Source organism: Ambystoma mexicanum, chromosome 6q, assembly GCF_040938575.1.
Source record: "Ambystoma mexicanum isolate Mex_15411 chromosome 6q, UKY_AmexF1_1, whole genome shotgun sequence".
NCBI lineage: Eukaryota > Metazoa > Chordata > Amphibia > Caudata > Ambystomatidae > Ambystoma > Ambystoma mexicanum.
The window spans coordinates 571,334,926-571,354,583 of record NC_090937.1 but is presented as its reverse complement, the minus strand read 5'-3'; positions in this window follow the sequence as shown (position 1 = coordinate 571,354,583).

Below are 19,658 nucleotides of genomic sequence, written 5' to 3'. Positions count from 1 at the left end.
TTCCCCCAGTGCCTTAAGTGGCACTACAAATCCAGCCGGGGCCCATCGAGGGGGCGTGGTCTAACAACGGGGTCTTGATGGGCCGTTAGGCCACGCCCCCTTGACGAGCCCCGGCTCAATGGGCTACTGGCACCCCTGCCAGGCAGCCTTTTGTAGAGATTAGCACCCTCTCCCCTATGGGGAAGAGGGTGCTGATCTCTGCATTTATTTTCTATAGGCTAACCTGGCAGGGGACAGCGCCTCGCCTATTCAGCCTTAATGGTGGTGCTGTCCCTCGCCAGCTGGGGAGGGGCAGCATCACCATTAAGGCTGAAAGGGTGAGGCCACTGGAAGCAGAGGCCTTTTTCCTAAAGAGTGAAACTCCCGCGAATCCGCGGGTGCTTCAGTATTTAGAAAACAAGGCCTCTGCTTCCAGCGGCCTCACGTTTCTCCATAATGGTGGCGCCGGCCCACGTGCATCCCTTGATTAAAGGGATGCCTCGCAGGTGCGGCGCCACCATTATAGCTTAAAGACATTTTTTTCTGAAGCCTGAAGCTCTCGCACACGAGCGAGAGCTTCAGGCTGTAGAAAAAAATGCCTTTTCGTGTAGTGGCCGGGGCTGCCCGGGGAGATTAGTGGGCCCCGGCAGGGCCCCGCCTCAAAACGAAATTTCGGAGCCTGCCAGGGCCCAGCCCCGGCAGGCCCCGGCCCACTTAAAGCCCTGGCTTCCCCAGTCTCTTCTACACAGCTCATAATTATTGGTAACTTCGGTCCCTCTAGTCAGAGCAATGAATCTTTTCCTTATCTGAAAAGGCTTGGGGCAATCATGAAGCCTTATTGCATCTCTTTGGGTCAGCCCAGCCCCATGACACCAGTTGATTAAATCTGCTTCAAGGGCCTCATTTCGCGCCCTCAGAATGATGATGGCCTTCTACTCCCACCGGAGCAAATGAGTTTCCTGGAAGCATGTTTGGAAATAGTGCTCTAGCTTCGTCCTGTTCTTTTTACACCACATCTGCTAAGCCACAGAGTCGCATATGTTCTTGTGCAATGCCTGCACGCATGTTGTCATGTATTAATTTGTGTGAATTTTCTGAGCAACATCTCTGTGCTTGGGAATAAAAACAAGATGCATATAAATATATATATATGTATGTATATGTATAAAAATATATATATATATATATTCTGTACCAAAAATTTGTAAAAAGGACGTTATGATTACAAGTAAAATCTAAAACCCCCTGAAATTCGGCAGTTATGGTAGGCTAAGCACCGATTTTTCCCATCAGCACTCCAACTGGTAAACTAAGCCCCCAACCCTGCCACACCCCTGTGCACTGCTAACACTAACACCCAGACCATGAAAGATGTCATCTCAAATGTCAATGATGACATCAATGACGACATCACTTGTTTAGCCACTCTCTTTTCTATCCCTGCCATACATATATATGTGCATTCAGTGAAAACATTTCACTAAACGAATGTTATACTTCACAGTGTAACCAAACACCACTGCACATTCCCTCATTATAGTAAACTAAGCAACTATAACTCGCACCATCTACATGCATTGCTAAGACTAACACCCAGGACATCAAAGATGACATAACAAATATCATTGATGTCATCACTGATGACATCACATGTCTGCCTCACTTATTTTGGTGCATTGAAAAATCTAGGCCATGTGGTTTTATTCACTGACAATCACAATATAAAAATTGAAAAGGTGCTGTATATCAAACGGTAACCTTGTTGTGTGTTCTTAAAGTACTTTACTTAGGGCCTGGTCTGAGCTCATGATGCACTTGCATGGGGCAATAGCAGGCCTCAAACTCAGAATTAATTTGTATACAGGAAGATAAACTTTCTGATGATGATGCTGCTTCTTTCTTCCTTGCTTGAGTTTACCTGTATGTGCCTCTGATTTATATGCATTGGGTCTTCATATGTATTGTTTGTACTAGCACAAGTGTGTACTAAGTCTTGAATTGTTAGCTAGTTATTACATGTTTAACATTACACAATCACCCCTGACATCTTGCTACCAACATAATAGAAAGAACCTGTAGAGAATAGTATTTCTGTGTACGCGTGCCGCCATGCGAGCCTCTGCCTTTTGTTATTATTCCAAGCAGAGAGTTCGCATGACGGGCAGCGACGGTTGAGAGAGGAGGGCGATGGAGCGTATGTCTCGGCGGGCTCGCCGCATTAAACTTAAGAATTAATTTAACTTACCGTGTTCGCCTCCTCACTACATTTGGGGACGAGGTATTGTGCGACCCCGCGGCTGGAGGCATACCCGCAACAAGGTGCACAAAAGTTGTCTGTGTCCCACGTCCGTCTGTGTGCTCCAGTGCCTCCTGCCCCGACGAGGGAGAGTTAGCAGTGAGAGGCGCTGCTGGGGCCCACCGCAGACTCCGGTAGCGGCGTTGAGGAGCGCCGGTCCTGCTTGAGAGGCACTGCTGAGCTCCGCCGTTTCGTTCCGGCGTGGAAGAACGCTGCCAGAATTTGGGTGGCCTCTCCCTCTAAAGTGCAAATTAAAAAGCCGCGGAACACCCACGCTAGCCACACCTTCCCTGGCACATCTGTTGTTACAAAGAAAAACAGGAAAACAAGCCAGATTGTCTCAAATGTTTAGAAAATAAAAACAAACAAACACTCGTTACAGAATGAAATCGTGCCAGAGAAGAGCAGTCCAACAGGAGGCTAACTAGAGGGAAGATAAGTGGGGTGCATACGCACAGAGACTGCACAAGAGTGAAGAACATCACTGTCAGTTTCAAAATAAGAAGAAGTGATAGTAAATACATTAATGTGCTAATATAGAGCATGAAATCTGCACGCACAGACTGTGTATGAAGGAGAAGGAGCACACGTATTTCTAAACCACAGACAGCTAGAATTGAAGTTGAATTTATACTAAAACAGAGCCAAAAATAATTTCAACCATGACTGCAGCTAGTATGGCTTCCCCCCCACCGTTCTTAATGGAACCGTGTGTCCCACCAATAAGGTGGGACAGATGGAAAAAACTTTTTGACACATATCTTGTAGCGATTGGGGGGGGCAAGTTTGCTGCCGCAAGGAAGGAAGCAATACTCCTGCACAATCTTGGCACGGAGAGTCGAAGTGTATATGATGGTTTGCCACAACCTCCACTTGAGGGTCAAGGAGAAGTATATCAGTATTCATTGGCTGAGAAGAAATTAGAAATTCATTTTGAGGCTAAGAAAAATATAACATTTGAGAGACACAAATTCTTCCAGAGGATTCAAGACCCTGGTGAACCTGTTGAGAATTTCATAGCGGCTTTGAGATCATTGAGCCACACATGCGAATTTGGCCAGTTGACAGATTCTCTGATATGAGATCAGTTGGTACGTTGTACTAACAACATGAAAATTCAAGAAAGACTACTCACTAAAGATGTGCCCTTAGAAGCAGCAGTAGGGATTGCCAGAGGCATGGAGCAGACGCATAAGTATATGTCAGCTATGAAAGGAGACAAGCAGGAAGTAGAAGTGGCGCTATGAGAGGAGTCAGATGAATGAATATAAAGAGATTAAGTGCTATAAATGCGACAGCAACCGTCTCATTTCAACAAGCACATTTTGTCCAGCGAGGAACATTTTCTGCCTAAAATGCAAGAGGAAGGGACATTTTGCAAGAGTCTCTCGTGAGGGAGGTAAAGTGCAAAACATAGAACCTGCTGCGAAAGTTCCAGAACAGGAAGATGGAGTGACCACCGTCCAAAGTATACAGACCAAACATGTGTTGGAAATAGCTGAAGTTTCCAATAGAGGAAGCTCTCCCACAGATGTGTTTTTGATTGATGGAAGAGTAGTTACGTTAAAAGTAGACAGTTGCTCACCTTGGACTCTAGTATCGAGAAGAACCTACGAGAGCTGTTTACAAGGCAAAATCACTGATCTGAAGCAGCACAGCATTGAACCATATGCATATGGTAATGTGAAGATTGAGGTCTTGGGAACATTCCAAGCAAACATTAAATATAAAGGGAGAAGTTGTGAATTGGAAATATATGTAACACAAGAAGGTTCTTCCCTTTTAGGTTGGGGTGAGCAGTGCAAACTAGGCATTCGCATTTAAGCAAATGCAGAGCAGCCAGTCACGGTTGCGGTTGCGGAAGTAAAAGACAAGTGGGAAAAAGAGTTTGAGACTCTGCTGCAGAAAGGGATCATAGTGCATTGTGAGAGCTCAGAGTGGAAGTCTCCTATAGTAGTGGCCACAAAACCAAATGGACAAATAAGACTTTGCGTAGACATGAGAGATGTTAATAAGAACATAATTGTTGACAGACATCCTTTACCAAATATTGGAGATACTTTGTCGACTCCAGAGGTCCCCGAGTGTTTTCCGTGATTGACCTTTCTCAAGCGTATAACCAGGTTCCATTGAGAGAAAATTGCCAACATTTGACTGCGTTTATAACACCCTTTGGTACCTTCAAGTATCGTAGAATGCCGTTTGGGCTAGCTTCGGCAGCATCAGTGTTTCAGAGAGTGATGGACACTGTTTTAGAAGGGATAAAGAACATTATAGTGTTTCAGGATGACGTGCTTATTTATGCAACCAGTGTAGCTGAGCATGATGAAATTTTAACTGAGGTATTGAGTAAATTGTCCGAGGCTGGTTTGACAGTGAGGAGAGACAAATGCAAGATTGCAGTTCAAAGAGTGGAATATCTTGGACATGAGATTGATGTATGTGGAGTGAGACCAAAGAAATGATTGGTGGAAGCTGTGAAGAGTGCACCGGTATCGTCGGACAAGGATCAAGTTAGATCCTTTTTGGGTCTTGCTGAATATTATCATAGGTTTGTTAAAGATTTTGCTATAGTCTCCACCCCCATAAGAATGTTGCTCAGAAAGGGAACCAAGTTTGAATGGTCTCCAGAATGTGACGCAGCTTTTGAGGAGATAAAAAAGGCGATTAGCATGGTTCCATCCATTGGAAGGTTTGATCCGTCTGATAAAACAGTGGTGGTGGTAGATGCCAGTATACTGGGTTTAGGAGCAACTTTAATACAATATGACAAGGAGAATAAGGAAAGAGTTGTTGCTTTTGCATCGAAAGCATTGAAGGGGGTCGAGTCCAGGTACTCTGTGATAGAGAGGGAGGCTTTGGCTATGTTCTGGGCCATTATGCATTTTAAGTATTTTCTGTGGGGCAGACAGTTTGTCGTTAAATCAGACCACAAGCCGCTAGTGCAATTATTTGAAAGTGGGAGGTAGGCCTTAGGTTCACCCAGGATAAGTAGATGGGGTTTAGGCTTACAAACCTATAACTTTGTGATGAGTTTTCTGCCTGAAAAAAAAATGTAGTGGCGGACTGCCTATCCAGGCTGCCGATTAAGGACTCTGATGATGAAGGTAGTGATGATGGATTGGAGGAATCAGTTGTAGCAGAGGTCAAGGATACTATCAGTCAAGAAATATGGTTACAAGGAGAGGGATCTGATCAAGAACTAAAGTTAGTCAAGGAGTGGACAGTGAAGGGCTGGCCCCAAAAGAGAGCTTTGGAAAAGAAATTTGATGTATGGTGGGAGCTCAAGGAGGAATTAAATATTTTTGAAGACAAACTGATGAGGGGGAGATATATTCTTCCCCCAGAGTCAGTCAGACTGAGATTGCTTGATCTTGCTCATGAAGGTCACCCGGGGGAAGGAGCTATGAAAAGAAAGCTTTGTCAGAATTATTGGTGGCCGAGAATTGACAAGATGGCTGAGAAGTGGGTGAAAGACTGCATGTATTGTCAAATGAATGATAAAACAAAGGTTGTGCGTGAGACTCCTATGATGCCAAGTCCTGTCCCTATTCAATCTTGGTCCAAGGTTGCGGTAGATATCATGGGTCCTGAGAAGGGTTTGGGGGGAGGTCTGAGATTTTTGTTTGTTCTAATTGATTATCATTCTAGATGGGTGGAATGGGAGGCGGTAAAGGAAGTCACAGCTAGAGAATTGATAACGTTTTTGGAGAAGGTTTTTCTTAGAGAAGGAGTGCCAGTGGAACTTGTCTCAGACAACGGAGTTCAGTTTGTGTCAGAAGCGATGAAGAAGTTTCTAAACAGTTATGGTATAAGACATTTAAAGACTGCCTTATATCACCCTATGGCAAATGGTCTTGTGGAGAGGGTCAACCGTTGGATAAAAGAAGGGTTGCAATTAGCGATGGGAGGGGGGCAACCATGGAGAGAGGTGTTGAATTTGTTGACGTGGAGTTGTCTAACCACTCCACATTCAGTCACAGGACTATCACCTTTCGTGTCCTTGAAGAGTAGGGAACCGGGGACCAGATTGTGTCCAGGCTGGTTGGGAATGGCTAAGGTGGTACATGTGGATAGAGGGCAGATAATGAGACTCATCAATGCCAGCCAAGAGAAGAATAAAGCTGTTTTCAATGCTCGTGAGAGAGTAAAAGAATGTGAGTGGAAGGTGGGAGAGAGAGTGTATGTGAAGAATCCCAGATTGGTAAATAAATGTTTAGAAAGTAAATATTTGGGGCCTAAGAAGATTTCTGCAGTCAAGAAGTCGGTGGTGATCCTGGAGTGAGGTGAAGTGTGGTCAAAAGGCAAGATTGCTAAAGCATATGGAATGAATGGAAGAGTTGGGGATTCAGAGCAACTATGCAAAGGAGTGGAGGATGCTGGACTGCCACACAGAAAAGATGGTGAGATTGATGTTAGGAGTGGTGGAAATAAATGCAGTGATGCTCGCAGGATGAGATTCAAACCAGCATGGATGAGAGATTATGTATCGTGAGTTACTAATGGTTGTAGTTGATAAATTTGGATATTTTTATTATGTTTCGTCATATTAGACCATTTCTTTTTCTCTGCTTTATCGTTTCTATGTCAGTTTTTTGTTATTTTTTTAAAATTGTTATTACTAGAATGTTGTAGTTAATTTTGTCCTCACAAGGGGGAAGATATGTAGAGAAAAGAATTTCTGTGTATGCGTGCCGCCACACGAGCCTCTGCCTTTTGTTATTATTCCAAGCAGAGAGTTTGCATGACGGTCAGCGACGGTTGAGAGAGGACGAAGGTACTTATGTCTCGGCGGGCTCGCCACATTAAACTTAAGAATTAATTTAATTTACCGTGTTCGCCTCCTCACAACAGAACCCCTTGTAGGTAGGGACTTTTCGTCAACATTATTTTCACATGTGATGTCATCAGTGATGTCATCAATGATATTTGTGAAAAACAAGGGGGAGTCTGGGAAACTCTCTACCAGCACAAACACAGCCCATTGACTTGTTCTTGGGTGGTTGGCCCCTGGGAGAGTCTCAACCAAGTCTTTAGCTCACTGTTCCTTTTCACAGAGAAGAAATTTCCCCGCATATCAGTCTTTGTCCTGCCCAGGGGCAGTCCAGCACCGAAATGCGAGGCAATTCTCCTCTGAACAAGAGTACCACAGCAACCCCATACACGTGTTTCAGCCTTGTTGGGCATCATCAGTGAGGTGAAGCTGCGCCTCTCTAAGAACAGTGAGCAAGGGGTCCACGTCTGGATTGCCCTGGTAACTTAGGGTTAGACCCAAAGTAAGTTTATGCAAAACAAGGGGGGTCTGGGAAACTCTCTACCAGCATGAACACAGCCCATTGGCTTGCTCTTAGGTGGATGGCCCCTGGGAGAGTCTCAACCAAGTATTTAGCTCACTGTTCTTTTCACAGAGAAGACATTTCCCTGCATATCAGTCTTTGTCCTGCCCAGGGGCAGTCCAGCACCGAAATGCTAGGCAATTCTCCTCTGAACTAGAGTACCACTACAACCCCATACACGTGTTTCAGACTTGTTGGGCATCACCAGTGAGGTGAAGCTGCGCCTCTCTAAGAACAGTGAGCAAGGGGTCCAGGTCGGGATCGCCCTGGTAACTTAGGGTTAGACCCAAAGTTAATTTATGCAAAACAAGGGGGGGTCTGGGAAACTCTCTACCAGCACGAACACAGCCCATTGACTTGTTCTTGCGTGGATGGCCCCTGGGAGAGTCTCAACCAAGTCTTTTGCTCACTGTTCTTTTCACATAGAAGAAATGTGCCCGCATATCAGTCTTTGTCCTGCCCAGGGGCAGTCCAGCACTGAAATGCTAGGCAATTCTCCTCTGAACAAGAGTACCACAGCAATCTCATACACGTGTTTCAGACTTGTTGGGCATCACCAGTGAGGTGAAGCTGCGCCTCTCTGACAACAGTGAGCAAGGGGTCCACGTCTGGATCACCCTGGTAACTTAGGGTTAGACCCAAAGTTAATTTGTGCAAAACAAGGGGGGAACTGGGAAACTCGCTACCAGCACGAACACAGCCCATTGACTTGTTCTTGGGTGGATGGCCCCTGGGAGAATCTCAACCACGTATTTAGCCCACTTATTTGTGATGTCATCTTTGATGTCCTGGGTGTTAGTCTTAGCAATGCACGTAGGCGCTGCGAGTTATGGTTGCTGAGCTTACCATAATGGGGGAATGTGCAGTGTTTTTTGGTTTCACTGTGAAGTATAACATCCCTTTAACAAAGTTTTCTTACTGAATGTACACATATATAGGGCAGAGAACGAAAACAAAGGGGCTAAACATGTGATGTCGTCAGTAATGTCATCAGTTACATTTGAGATGACATCTTTCATGTTCTGGGTGTTAGTGTTAGCAGTGCACAGTGGTGATGGCAAGTATGGGGGCTGAGTCTGCCATAACTGGCGAATTTCAGGGGTTTTTCAGTTTTAATTTGGACCATAATAGGGAGGGCGAACATTTTTTTTTAGTGAAGTGCACAGGTTTTTCGTAGGGCAACTTAACCATAACGTCCCCTCAACAGTGAATTTGTAGTGAATATATATATATTACATGGCCACGGTAGTGGCCATGTAGTTATGGTTAAGTTGCTGTTTCCATAGGAAGAGCACTTTTTGGGTGGCTTATAACTTCGCTCCCCCTGGACGAATCCACACCAAACTTTGCAAAAAAAGTATATGGCCCACTCTGAATCTTTTTGCAAAGTTTGGTGATGATTCGTCCGGGGGGGCAAAGTTATAGGGGGGTCCCAACACTTTTTTTTCCCCATAGACTGAATGGGGAAAAAACCTTGCTCACACCTTCAGCCCAAACCGCTGGACGGATTTTCACCAAATTTGGACCAGGATTAGCGGCCTGGTCCCAAAAGCGTGCTTTTGCAGATTTGGTGAAAATCTGTCCAGTAGTTTTTTTTTAAAATGACCAAAAAGTAGGTCATACAAAATTAGTGATATCTGTGTTCGGTCCGCGACGTGTTCGCTGATTTGACAGCGTGGAGCGTGAAGCGCATCAGAGTTTCGGTAGCACCCGCCATCTTGGATTCACGGACGTCCGCAGACAGCGCAGTGAAACTTGGTTTAAAATTTGTATTTAGTAGAGTGTGTTGGTGTGTAAGAGTGTTTGGGGAGGGTGGGAGAGTATGAGATAGGTTAAATGTTGTGTTTTTTTATGTGGTAGATGCTCTTGTTGTGTTCGATTTGTCTGCGGACAACACGGCTGTTCTGAAATGTTCTAAATAAACTAAATGGGGGGGTGTTCTGAGGACCCAATATGTGTCTTTTTTGTACGCAAGCAAGCTGAAACTGTTCTAAGAACACTCGCGGTGTCCTGAAATGTTCGTAAATAAACAAAATGGAAGTGTCTGAGGACGTTGTCCGTATTGTTCTCTGGTAAGTTGAATGTGTTCTAAGAACACTTGTGGTGTCCTGAAATGTTCGTAAATAAACAAAATGAGAGTGTTCTTAGGACGCTGTCCGTATTGTTCGTTGTCAAGTTTAAAGTGTTCTAAGAACACTTGCGGTGTTCTGAAATGTTTGTATGGGGTGTCCTGAAGACGCTGTCCGTATTGTTCTCTGGCAAGTTGAATGTGTTCTAAGAACACTCGTGGTCTCCTGAAATGTTCGTAAATAAACAAAATGGGGGTGTCCTGAGGACGCTGTCCGTATTGTTTGATGGGAAGTTGAATGTGTTCTAAGAACACTCGTGGTGTCCTGAAATGTTGGTAAATAAACAAAATGGGGGTGTCCTGAGGATGCTGTCTGTATTTTTTTGAATGTGTTCTAAGAACACTCGTGGTGTCCTGAAATGTTCGTAAATAAACAAAATGGGGGAGTCCTGAGGATGCTGTCTGTATTGTTCGTTGGGAAGTTGAATGTGTTCTATGAACACTCGCGGTGTTCTGAAATGTTCGGAAATAAACAAAATGGGGGTGTCCTGAGGACGCTGTCCGTATTGTTTGATGGGAAGTTGAATGTGTTCTATGAACACTCGCGGTGTTCTGAAATGTTCGTATATAAACAAAATGGGGGTGTCCTGAGGACGCTGTCCGTATTGTTCTCTGGCAAGTTGAACGTGTTCTAAGAACACTTGTGGTGTCCTGAAATGTTCGTATATAAACAAAATGGGGGTGTCCTGAGGACGCTGACCGTATTGTTCGATGGCAAGTTGAATGTGTTCTAAGAACACTTGCGGTGTCCTGAAATGTTCGCAAATAAACAAAATGGGGGTGTCCTGAGGACGCTGTCCGTATTGTTCGATGGGAAGTTGAATGTGTTCTAAGAACACTCGCGGTGTTCTGAAATGTTCTTAAATTAACAAAATGGGGGTGTCCTGAGGACGTTGTACATATTGTTCTCTGGCAAGTTCGATGTGTTTTAAGAACACTCGTGGTGTCCTGAAATGTTCGTAAATAAACAAAATGGGGGTGTCCCGAGGACGCTGTCCGTATTGTTCGTTGTCAAGTTGAAAGTGTTCTAAGAACACTCGCAGTGTCCTGAAATGTTCGTAGGGGGTGTCCTGAAGACGCCGTCCGTATTGTTTGCTGGCAAGTTGAATGTGTTCTAAGAACACTCACGGTGTTCTGAAATGTTTGTAAATAAACAAAATGGGGGTGTCCTGAGGACGCTGTCCGTATTGTTCTCTGGCAAGTTGAATGTGTTCTAAGAACACTTGTGGTGTCCTGAAATGTTTATAAATAAACAAAATGGGGGTGTCCTGAGGACGCTGTCCGTATTGTTCGATGGGAAGATGAATGTGTTCTAAGAACACTCGCGGTGTTCTGAAATGTTCATAAATAAACAAAATGGGGGTGTCCTGAGGACGCTGTCCGTATTGTTCTCTGGCAAGTTGAATGTGTTCTAAGAACACTCGTGGTGTTCTGAAATGGTCGTAAATAAACAAAATGGGAGTGTCCTGAGGACACTGTCCATATTGTTCGATGGCAAGTTGAATGTGTTCTAAGAACACTCGCAGTGTCCTGAAATGTTCGCAAATAAACAAAATGGGGGTGTCCTGAGGACGCTGTCCGTATTGTTCATTGTCAAGTTGAAAGTGTTCTAAGAACACTCGCGGTGTCCTGAAATGTTCGTACACACTTCCCTGTTCGCTCCGCGGACAATGTTCATTGATTGGACGGCGTGGAGGGTGAAGCACGTCACATTTTCGGTAGCGCCCGCCATCTTGGATTTGCGGACATCCGTGGACAGCGCGATGAAACTTGGTTTAAAATTTGTATTTAGTAGATTGTGTTGGTGTGTAAGAGTGTTTGGGGAGGGTGGGAGAGTATGAGATAGGTTAAGGGGGTAATTCATAGAATCCAGCACACAGTGGCACACGCGGCTGGCGCACAGTGTGCGCATGCGACAGTCTGCGCCAGCCGCGTGCGCTAAAATCCATTTCCGCGCACAGCGTATTCATAGATTTTAATATCCAAAACCAGCCGTGGCGCAGAGTGGCGCATCGACCCTGCAGCAGCGCCAGTTACGCCCCCAACCCCTCCCCGTGCGCCATGCACAGCGCACAAATCCCATACATGGCGCACAGGCCCCAACCATGAAACCGCCTGTAAAACTCCCCGCGCACCCCTCCGAATACATGTACACACCGGCGTGGGGAGTTTCACACGCGATAGGCCCTGTGCGAGCGGAGTACGTGTAATACTGGGGTTCGCAGGAAGTTTCACACGCGATTGGCCCTGTGCGAGCGGGGTACGTGTATTGCTGGGGTTTGCGGGAAGTTTCACACGCGATTGGCTCTGTGTGAGCGGGGTACGTGTATTACTGGGGTTTGCAGGAAGTTTCACACGCGATTGGCCCTGTGCGAGCGGGGTACATGTATTACTGGGGTTCGTGGGAAGTTTCACAGGTGATTGTCCCTGTGCGAGCGGGGTATGTGTATTACTGGAGTTTGCGGGAAGTGTCACACGCGATTGGCCCTGTGCGAGCGCGGTACATGTATTTCTGGGGTGTGCGTGAAGTTTCACACACGATTTTGCTGTCAGAGCGGGGTACGTGTATTTCGGGGGTGCGCATGAAGTTTCACGTGCGATTTTGCTGTCAGAGCGGGGTACGTGTATTTCGGGGGTGCACGTGAAGTTTCTCATGCAATTTTACTGTCAGAAGTTTCACACGCAATTTCGCTGTCATAGCGCGGTACGTGCATTTCGGGGTTGCGCGTGAAGTTTCACACGCGATTTCACTGTCAGAGCGGGGTACGTGTATCCAGTGTGCTGCACGGGGAGTCCTACATGTGAATTGGCATTGTCCTCCCAGGTGTCCCCTCTACCCCCTCCACGGCCCCTGCAGGCAGCCCACACCACAGGGGACTACCCTGCACCCCTGGTCATGTCCCACAGGTAGCCCATCCACCATGGGCATGGCCCCCAGCCAAGCCACATGTCACGTTGCAATATGATCACCAACTCATGTCCCCCAGAACCCCCACCCCCCAGCAGTGAGGGGCACCTGCCAGCAGGCCCCCACTCATGTCTCCCTGAACCCCCACGCCCCAGCAGTGAGGGGCACCTGCCAGCAGGCCCCCACTCATGTCCGCCTGCACCCCCACCCCCCAGCAGTGAGGGGCACCTGCCAGCAGGCCCCCACTCATGTCCCACTCATGTCCCCCAGCACCCCTAGCCCCCAGCAGTGAGGGGCACCTGCCAGCAGGCCCCCACTCATGTCCCCCTGCACCCCCAGCAGTGAGGGGCACCTGCCAGCAGGCCTCCACTCATGTCCCCCTGCACCCCCATCCCCCAGCAGTGAGGGGCACCTGCCAGCAGGCCCCCACTCATGTCCCACTCATGTCCCCCAGCACCCCCACCCCCCAGCAGTGAGGGGCACCTGCCAGCAGGCCCCCACTCATGTCCCACTCATGTCTCCCTCACCCCACCCCCCAGCAGTGAGGGGCACCTGCCAGCAGGCCCCCACTCATGTCCCACTCATGTCCCCCTGCACCCCCACCCCCCAGTAGTGAGGGGCACCTGCCAGCAGGTCCCCACTCATGTCCCACTCATGTCCCCCTGCACCCCCACCCCCCAGCAGTGAGGGGCACCTGCCAGCAGGCCCTCACTCATGTCCCCCTGCACCCCCACCCCCCAGCAGTGAGGGGCACCTGCCAGAAGGCCCCCACCCATGTCCCACTCATGTCCCCCAGCACCCTCAGCCCCCAGCAGTGAGGGGCACCTGCCAGCAGGCCCCCACTCATGTCCCACTCATGTCCCCCAGCACCCCTAGCCCCCAGCAGTGAGGGGCACCTGCCAGCAGGCCCCCACTCATGTCCCCCTGCACCCCCAGCAGTGAGGGGCACCTGCCAGCAGGCCTCCACTCATGTCCCCCTGCACCCCCATCCCCCAGCAGTGAGGGGCACCTGCCAGCAGGCCCCCACTCATGTCCCACTCATGTCCCCCAGCACCCCCACCCCCCAGCAGTGAGGGGCACCTGCCAGCAGGCCCCCACTCATGTCCCACTCATGTCTCCCTCACCCCACCCCCCAGCAGTGAGGGGCACCTGCCAGCAGGCCCCCACTCATGTCCCACTCATGTCCCCCTGCACCCCCACCCCCCAGCAGTGAGGGGCACCTGCCAGCAGGTCCCCACTCATGTCCCACTCATGTCCCCCTGCACCCCCACCCCCCAGCAGTGAGGGGCACCTGCCAGCAGGCCCCCACTCATGTCCCCCTGCACCCCCACCCCCCAGCAGTGAGGGGCACCTGCCAGCAGGCCCCCACTCATGTCCCACTCATGTCCCCCTGCACCCCCACCCCCCAGCAGTGAGGGGCACCTGCCAGCAGGCCCCCACTCATGTCCCCCTGCTCCCCCACCCCCCAGCATTGTGGGGCACCTGCCAGAAGGCCCCCACCCATGTCCCACTCATGTCCCCCAGCACCCTCAGCCCCCAGCAGTGAGGGGCACCTGCCAGCAGGCCCCCACTCATGTCCCACTCATGTCCCCCTAAACCCCCACCCCCCAGCAGTGAGGGGCACCTGCCAGCAGGCCCCCACTCATGTCCCCCTGCACCCCCACCCCCCAGCATTGTGGGGCACCTGCCAGCAGGCCCCCACTCATGTCCCCCTGCACAACCACCCCCCAGCAGTGAGGGGCACCTGCCAGCAGGCCCCCACTCATGTCTCCCTGCACCCCCATCCCCCGGCAGTGAGGGGCACATGCCAGCAGGCCCCCACTCATGTCCCACTCATGTCCCCCAGCACCCCCACCCACCAGCAGTGAGGGGCACCTGCCAGCAGGCCCCCACTCATGTCCCCCTGCACCCCCACCCCCCAGCAGTGAGGGGCACCTGCCAACAGGCCCCCACTCATGTCCCACTCATGTCCCCCTGGACCACCCCCCCAGCAGTGAGGGGCACCTGCCAGCAGGCCCCCACTCATGTCCTCCTCTACATGAAATAAAGATGCACAATCATGGCCCACTTCTACACCAAAATACAACAGAACGCCACCCCATTCTTGAGACGCAATGATTTCCCAATTCACCCCACACTGACATGCCTATCTCAAGACACAAACCAAAAGTCAACTATGTACATCAACACATGTCCGTCTCACAAACACACACTGGTTGGCCTTGATTGTGTAAACCCACATTTTCACATGCATTAACCCAATGAGCGAATCCCACACATGGAACTAAAATATGAAAATGTATTATGTACAAAAATAAAGCAATGAAATGAAAGCATAACAAAACAGCAAACATGAAATGAAAACCATGTGCAAAAGACGAGTAAATGAAAAGTGTAACCAATCCAAAGAAATCCGAAAGAAAAATAGTCCAAACTCTCCCTCCACCAACGCAAATCCAAAGGAAACGTAAAAAGAAAAAGCCATTGATCCATGGTGAAATCAAAAAAAAAAGTTGAAAATAATCCATTGTCCAACTATGTATAATCCATTGTCAAGGGTCCATGAGCCCAATGAAAGAAATTAAACCTACCTAAGAAACTACCTAATCAAAAAACTATATACAAATGTGTGTGGCATAGTCCATTCACCACAAATCAAAGGAAAAGGAAAGGGAAACCTAACTCTAAAAACTATTTACAATGGCAGCGGGCTAGTCCGACGGCTCACTTCCCGATTTCCCGGGCCAAGGCATCATCGAACTCCTGCTCGATGTCCCGGAGGCGGTCCTCTACCATGGTCCAGAGGGTTCGCAGGGATGATGACATGTGGACCTCCAACTCCCTGCGAATTGCCTCAAGGCACTCGGCCCGCCTCAGAGCCCCCTGCATGGAGTTCTCCGCCCTGACCATTGTAAACCGCGCCTCTTCAGCCCGCTGCCGCTCCGCATCTATGGCCTGGCCCAACCGCTGCCACACGGAGAACACTTCCAATCCTGGGTCCTCCTGCCCTCTGGTCGATGCCTGCCCCTCCGATGTTGAAGGCCCCGAGCCATCATGGCTCCCACCTTGTTGCTGCTGCTGTGCCTGTGCCTGTGCCTGTGCCCTGGCTCTTGCTGCCTGCACGTCCTCCTCCGGCTGGGGTGCAGTTGTTGAGGTGGCCACCCCTGCTGGACGTCCGACTCCCGACTGTGGCAGGGATGTGTCCCCCACCAGCCTGGCCGCAGTGTCAAAGGCAGCTCCACAGGGTACCCAGGTGATACATGGGTGGGAAGATGGCATGGCGGATGACTGGCGCATAGGGGGTTCAGGTGAGGAGGGGGTCGGAACAAGGTCCAGCAAACGGAGGAATCCGGCCCTGGTGACCCATATCAGTAGGTCAACGTGGTCAACGAGGCATTCAAGATGATGTGCAGTGTCCTCACGAAAACACTGCAGGTCACCTCGCATGCCACGTTGACGCAACGCCATCCCACTCAGGACAGGCTCAACCCGGTCCCGGATAGCCATGTCCGCAGGGAGAGGAAGGCCAGTTGTTGTAAGCGGATCCCCTCCCTGAAAACGGGTCTGGACGTAGGCATCCCTGCTGGTGCGGGATGATGCAGTCACAGGATCGGGGACAGGATTACATACAGGCACCTCCGCGGCGGCCTGTGATGCCTCCTGTCCTTGCCCCTGCACTGCACCACTAGCACCAGTGGAATCCCCACCTCCAGACCCCGTGTCTGTCCCTTCCACGGCCTCCTCCTCTACCAAACCCCCCACCAACCTGGATGACCCCGTGCCATCTTCCTCCATCGGACCCTGTGGGGTCTCAGCTGCCCCTTCTGCTGCCGAGGAGTCCAACTCCGACCTCCACCTCTTGGACCTACCCTCGGCAGCTGCGGCCTGGACCGCGGCACCGCACTCCTCACTCCCTGACGAGAGGACAACCTGGGAGGGGAGCCGGGCCTTGCGTCTCTGGCTGGCGGTGCGATCCCTGCCGCCTTGTTCCACAGCACCCTCTCCGCCCTCTTCATCAGTTGACGCTGCAGACAGGGAGAGATAGGACACAAGCATCAGGACACTGTACAATGGACTGATACACACATGACAGTTGCACATGAGTGGCAGTGTCAAACTTTAGACATGGCATCACAATCCCCAACACACATGTCATTTCACCTCACACACATGAGCAATTCCACAGCAATATCGCACCAGGCAGCACCATCCATACACATACAACAGCATGAGCAGCCGAAGGTGAGCCTGACATCACATGAAACACAGGGAGTGCACAAGACATGCACACAATCCACCACACTTCCATGCATGTGTACATCTCCACCAACTGTCGCAGTGATGAGATCACCATCCATGTCACATCTGGCATTCAGCCTTCTACATATCAGTGTCACATGCATCCATGTTGCATCACAGTTGCACACTTGTCAAATACACACACATGCACATGTACAGAGTGCAGATACATGTAGCTGGAACCAACATCCATGTGTGACACCACAACCATGCCAACGTACATACACAGTAATTCAAACATGTGTGCTCCCACATCTGCATTTGACCTGCATGCTTACCCACACATACACCATCCATGTGTCTCACACATGAGAGGACTCGCATGTGTCAGCCTCCCGCCCCTGTACATACACATCCATACACGGCCCTACAAAAACACAAGTGCAACCTGCACACTACTGGCACACCACGACACACACAGCGTCCAATCAGTATGCATGCACACTTACCGCTCGACTCCAGATGGGTCTGCCTCTCAAGGACCTGAACGTGGAGCGCTGGGCATATGCGTTCCAGGACCCTCATTTGGTGGTCGGACAGGTGGCCCCGGTGCCCCTTGGCATCCGCTGCCTTCAAGAGGCGCCGGGCCTTGTTGAGGGTCCTGGACCTGAAGTCCTCCCAGTGCTTCTTGACATGTTTGATGTCGCGGACTGCCACCCCCTCCTCGTTGATGGCAGTCACGATGTCCATCCAGAACCTGGTCCTTCCTTCATAGTCAGCGCGAGAACTTCCAAAGAGGGCATCATACTGCCCCAGGATTTGCTCCAACAGGACACCAACTTCCCTGGCACTGAAGCTGGTGGCCCTCTGCCTCTCTGGCTGGGGGTTGCCAGTGGTGCCAGATGGTGGTGTGCCCGACATGGCAACCCCAGAGGCAGGTGTGGGTGGGCAACTGGGTCCTATGGCTGGGCTGTGGAACGATGGTATCCCAGTCGGGAGTCTTCAGTTCCAGCAGAGGTGGTCACAACAACTGCCCCCCTGCAGATGGCTGATGTGCAGGCAGCAAATAGCAGGGCACGTGGGCAGCAGGCAGGCAGCAGCATATGGCAGGTGGGAGTGTGCTCGGAGCTCTGGGGGGCAGTAATTCGGCCTTCTGGGCAGGAGCATGGTCTTCCGTGTGTTGTTGCATGGCCAGCTTGATACGGAGTGATTTGGCACGTGAAAAAATTGCACGTCTGCGTGTAATTCGAGGAAAGGCCCTTTGCGCGTAAGCACATCTGTGACGTTACGCGCGTGGGCGTTTCCCTCGTGACATGGGCATAGTGGTTCAGGGCGCGTGAAAAAACTGCTCGTCCGCGTGTGAATGCGTGTAATCCGAGGAAAGGGCCTACGTGTCTGTGACGTGACGCACAAGGGCGTTTCCCTCAACACGGGTGCATGTTCATCGTACACGTGCAAAAACTGCACGTCCGAGTGTCAGCTCGTGTAATTGGAGGAAATGGCCTTAGCGCGTACACGTGTAAGTGACATTGTAGGTGTGGGTCAGTTTAAAAGGTACGTGTAGGACGCCATTTCCTTGTACGTGCTTTTCGTGTAGAGCAAGTGGGTGAATTCTGTACTTCTTGTCGGTTCACAAGCGATTACTTCACAGCGTTTCAAGTTCGTACTCCCTGTTACCTATGACAGCGTTCAATTTTTTTGTTGGGCCTGTTTCCTCAAACAGCGTTCACTTCTTCTTTTGTCCTGTCTCCTCAGACAGCGTACAATTCTTCTTTTGGCGGGGGTGTTGCCAACGCGTGTCTTTTTCACGTTCTTTTTCCAGGCAGATGGTGAGTCGCGCACGTATTTACCAACTGTGCTTGCCCCGTGTGTCGCGTACCCCTTCAGAGGTAATTGTAGGCTGCGTGTATTACGCGTACGCTTAATTTTGTGTTTCTGGGTGCCACAGCATAGTGCAGGTTCATTTTTCCACGCACGTGGTCTACGAGGGGTTGCGTGCACGTTATTTTTTGTTTTCAGGGTGCCTGTGCGTTGCATGACCCGTCATCTTCCCCCAGGGGTCACAGACAGCCTTTCTAGAGCACTAGGGTACCCTACCCCTTTCACCCCACATGCCCAGGACAATCGTTTACTGCTACTGCCATATGCACAACAACATTAGTGCCATGGTTGGGAGGGGACCAAGCGGTAAGGAAGGCAAAGGTGGCCGACCTCCAAAAGGTGGGCCTGGTGTGCGCGGTAGGGGACGTGGCCAGGATTTGCAGGGTACCCCTAGACCCCCATGTGTGGAGGAGCAATCAGGGACACCCATGCCCCCCCCATGGTTGTGGGAAACATAGCTGACACCATCCCATCTCAGCCCTTGTTGGACCAGCCCATTGTGGCACCTGAACTGGCACAGGATGACTCCCAGGCTGACTTCCAGGTCAGCAAGTCTACGCCACATGTGGCGGTGCAAGTTGGTGTCACCAGGCCACGTGGATCTGGGGCAGCTATGTCATCTGCTGCCCCAAGTAGGCAGGGTGGGGAGGCTGCAGGGGCAGCTGCAGCTCGATCCACCCCAGCTCTGAGTCTCCCAGCCGGGACAGTGTCGGTCCCGGACCATCAAACCAACGTTGCCCCTGCCAACATCACCCTGCAGCCAATGCCTGCACCAAGACCTATGGTCATTGTGCATTCGCACACTCCTAGTACCCAGTCCACCGGCGCTTCTGCCCCTACTGACCAGAGCGGCGTAAGCCACTCAGGATCCGCACCACCTTTGAAAAAGAG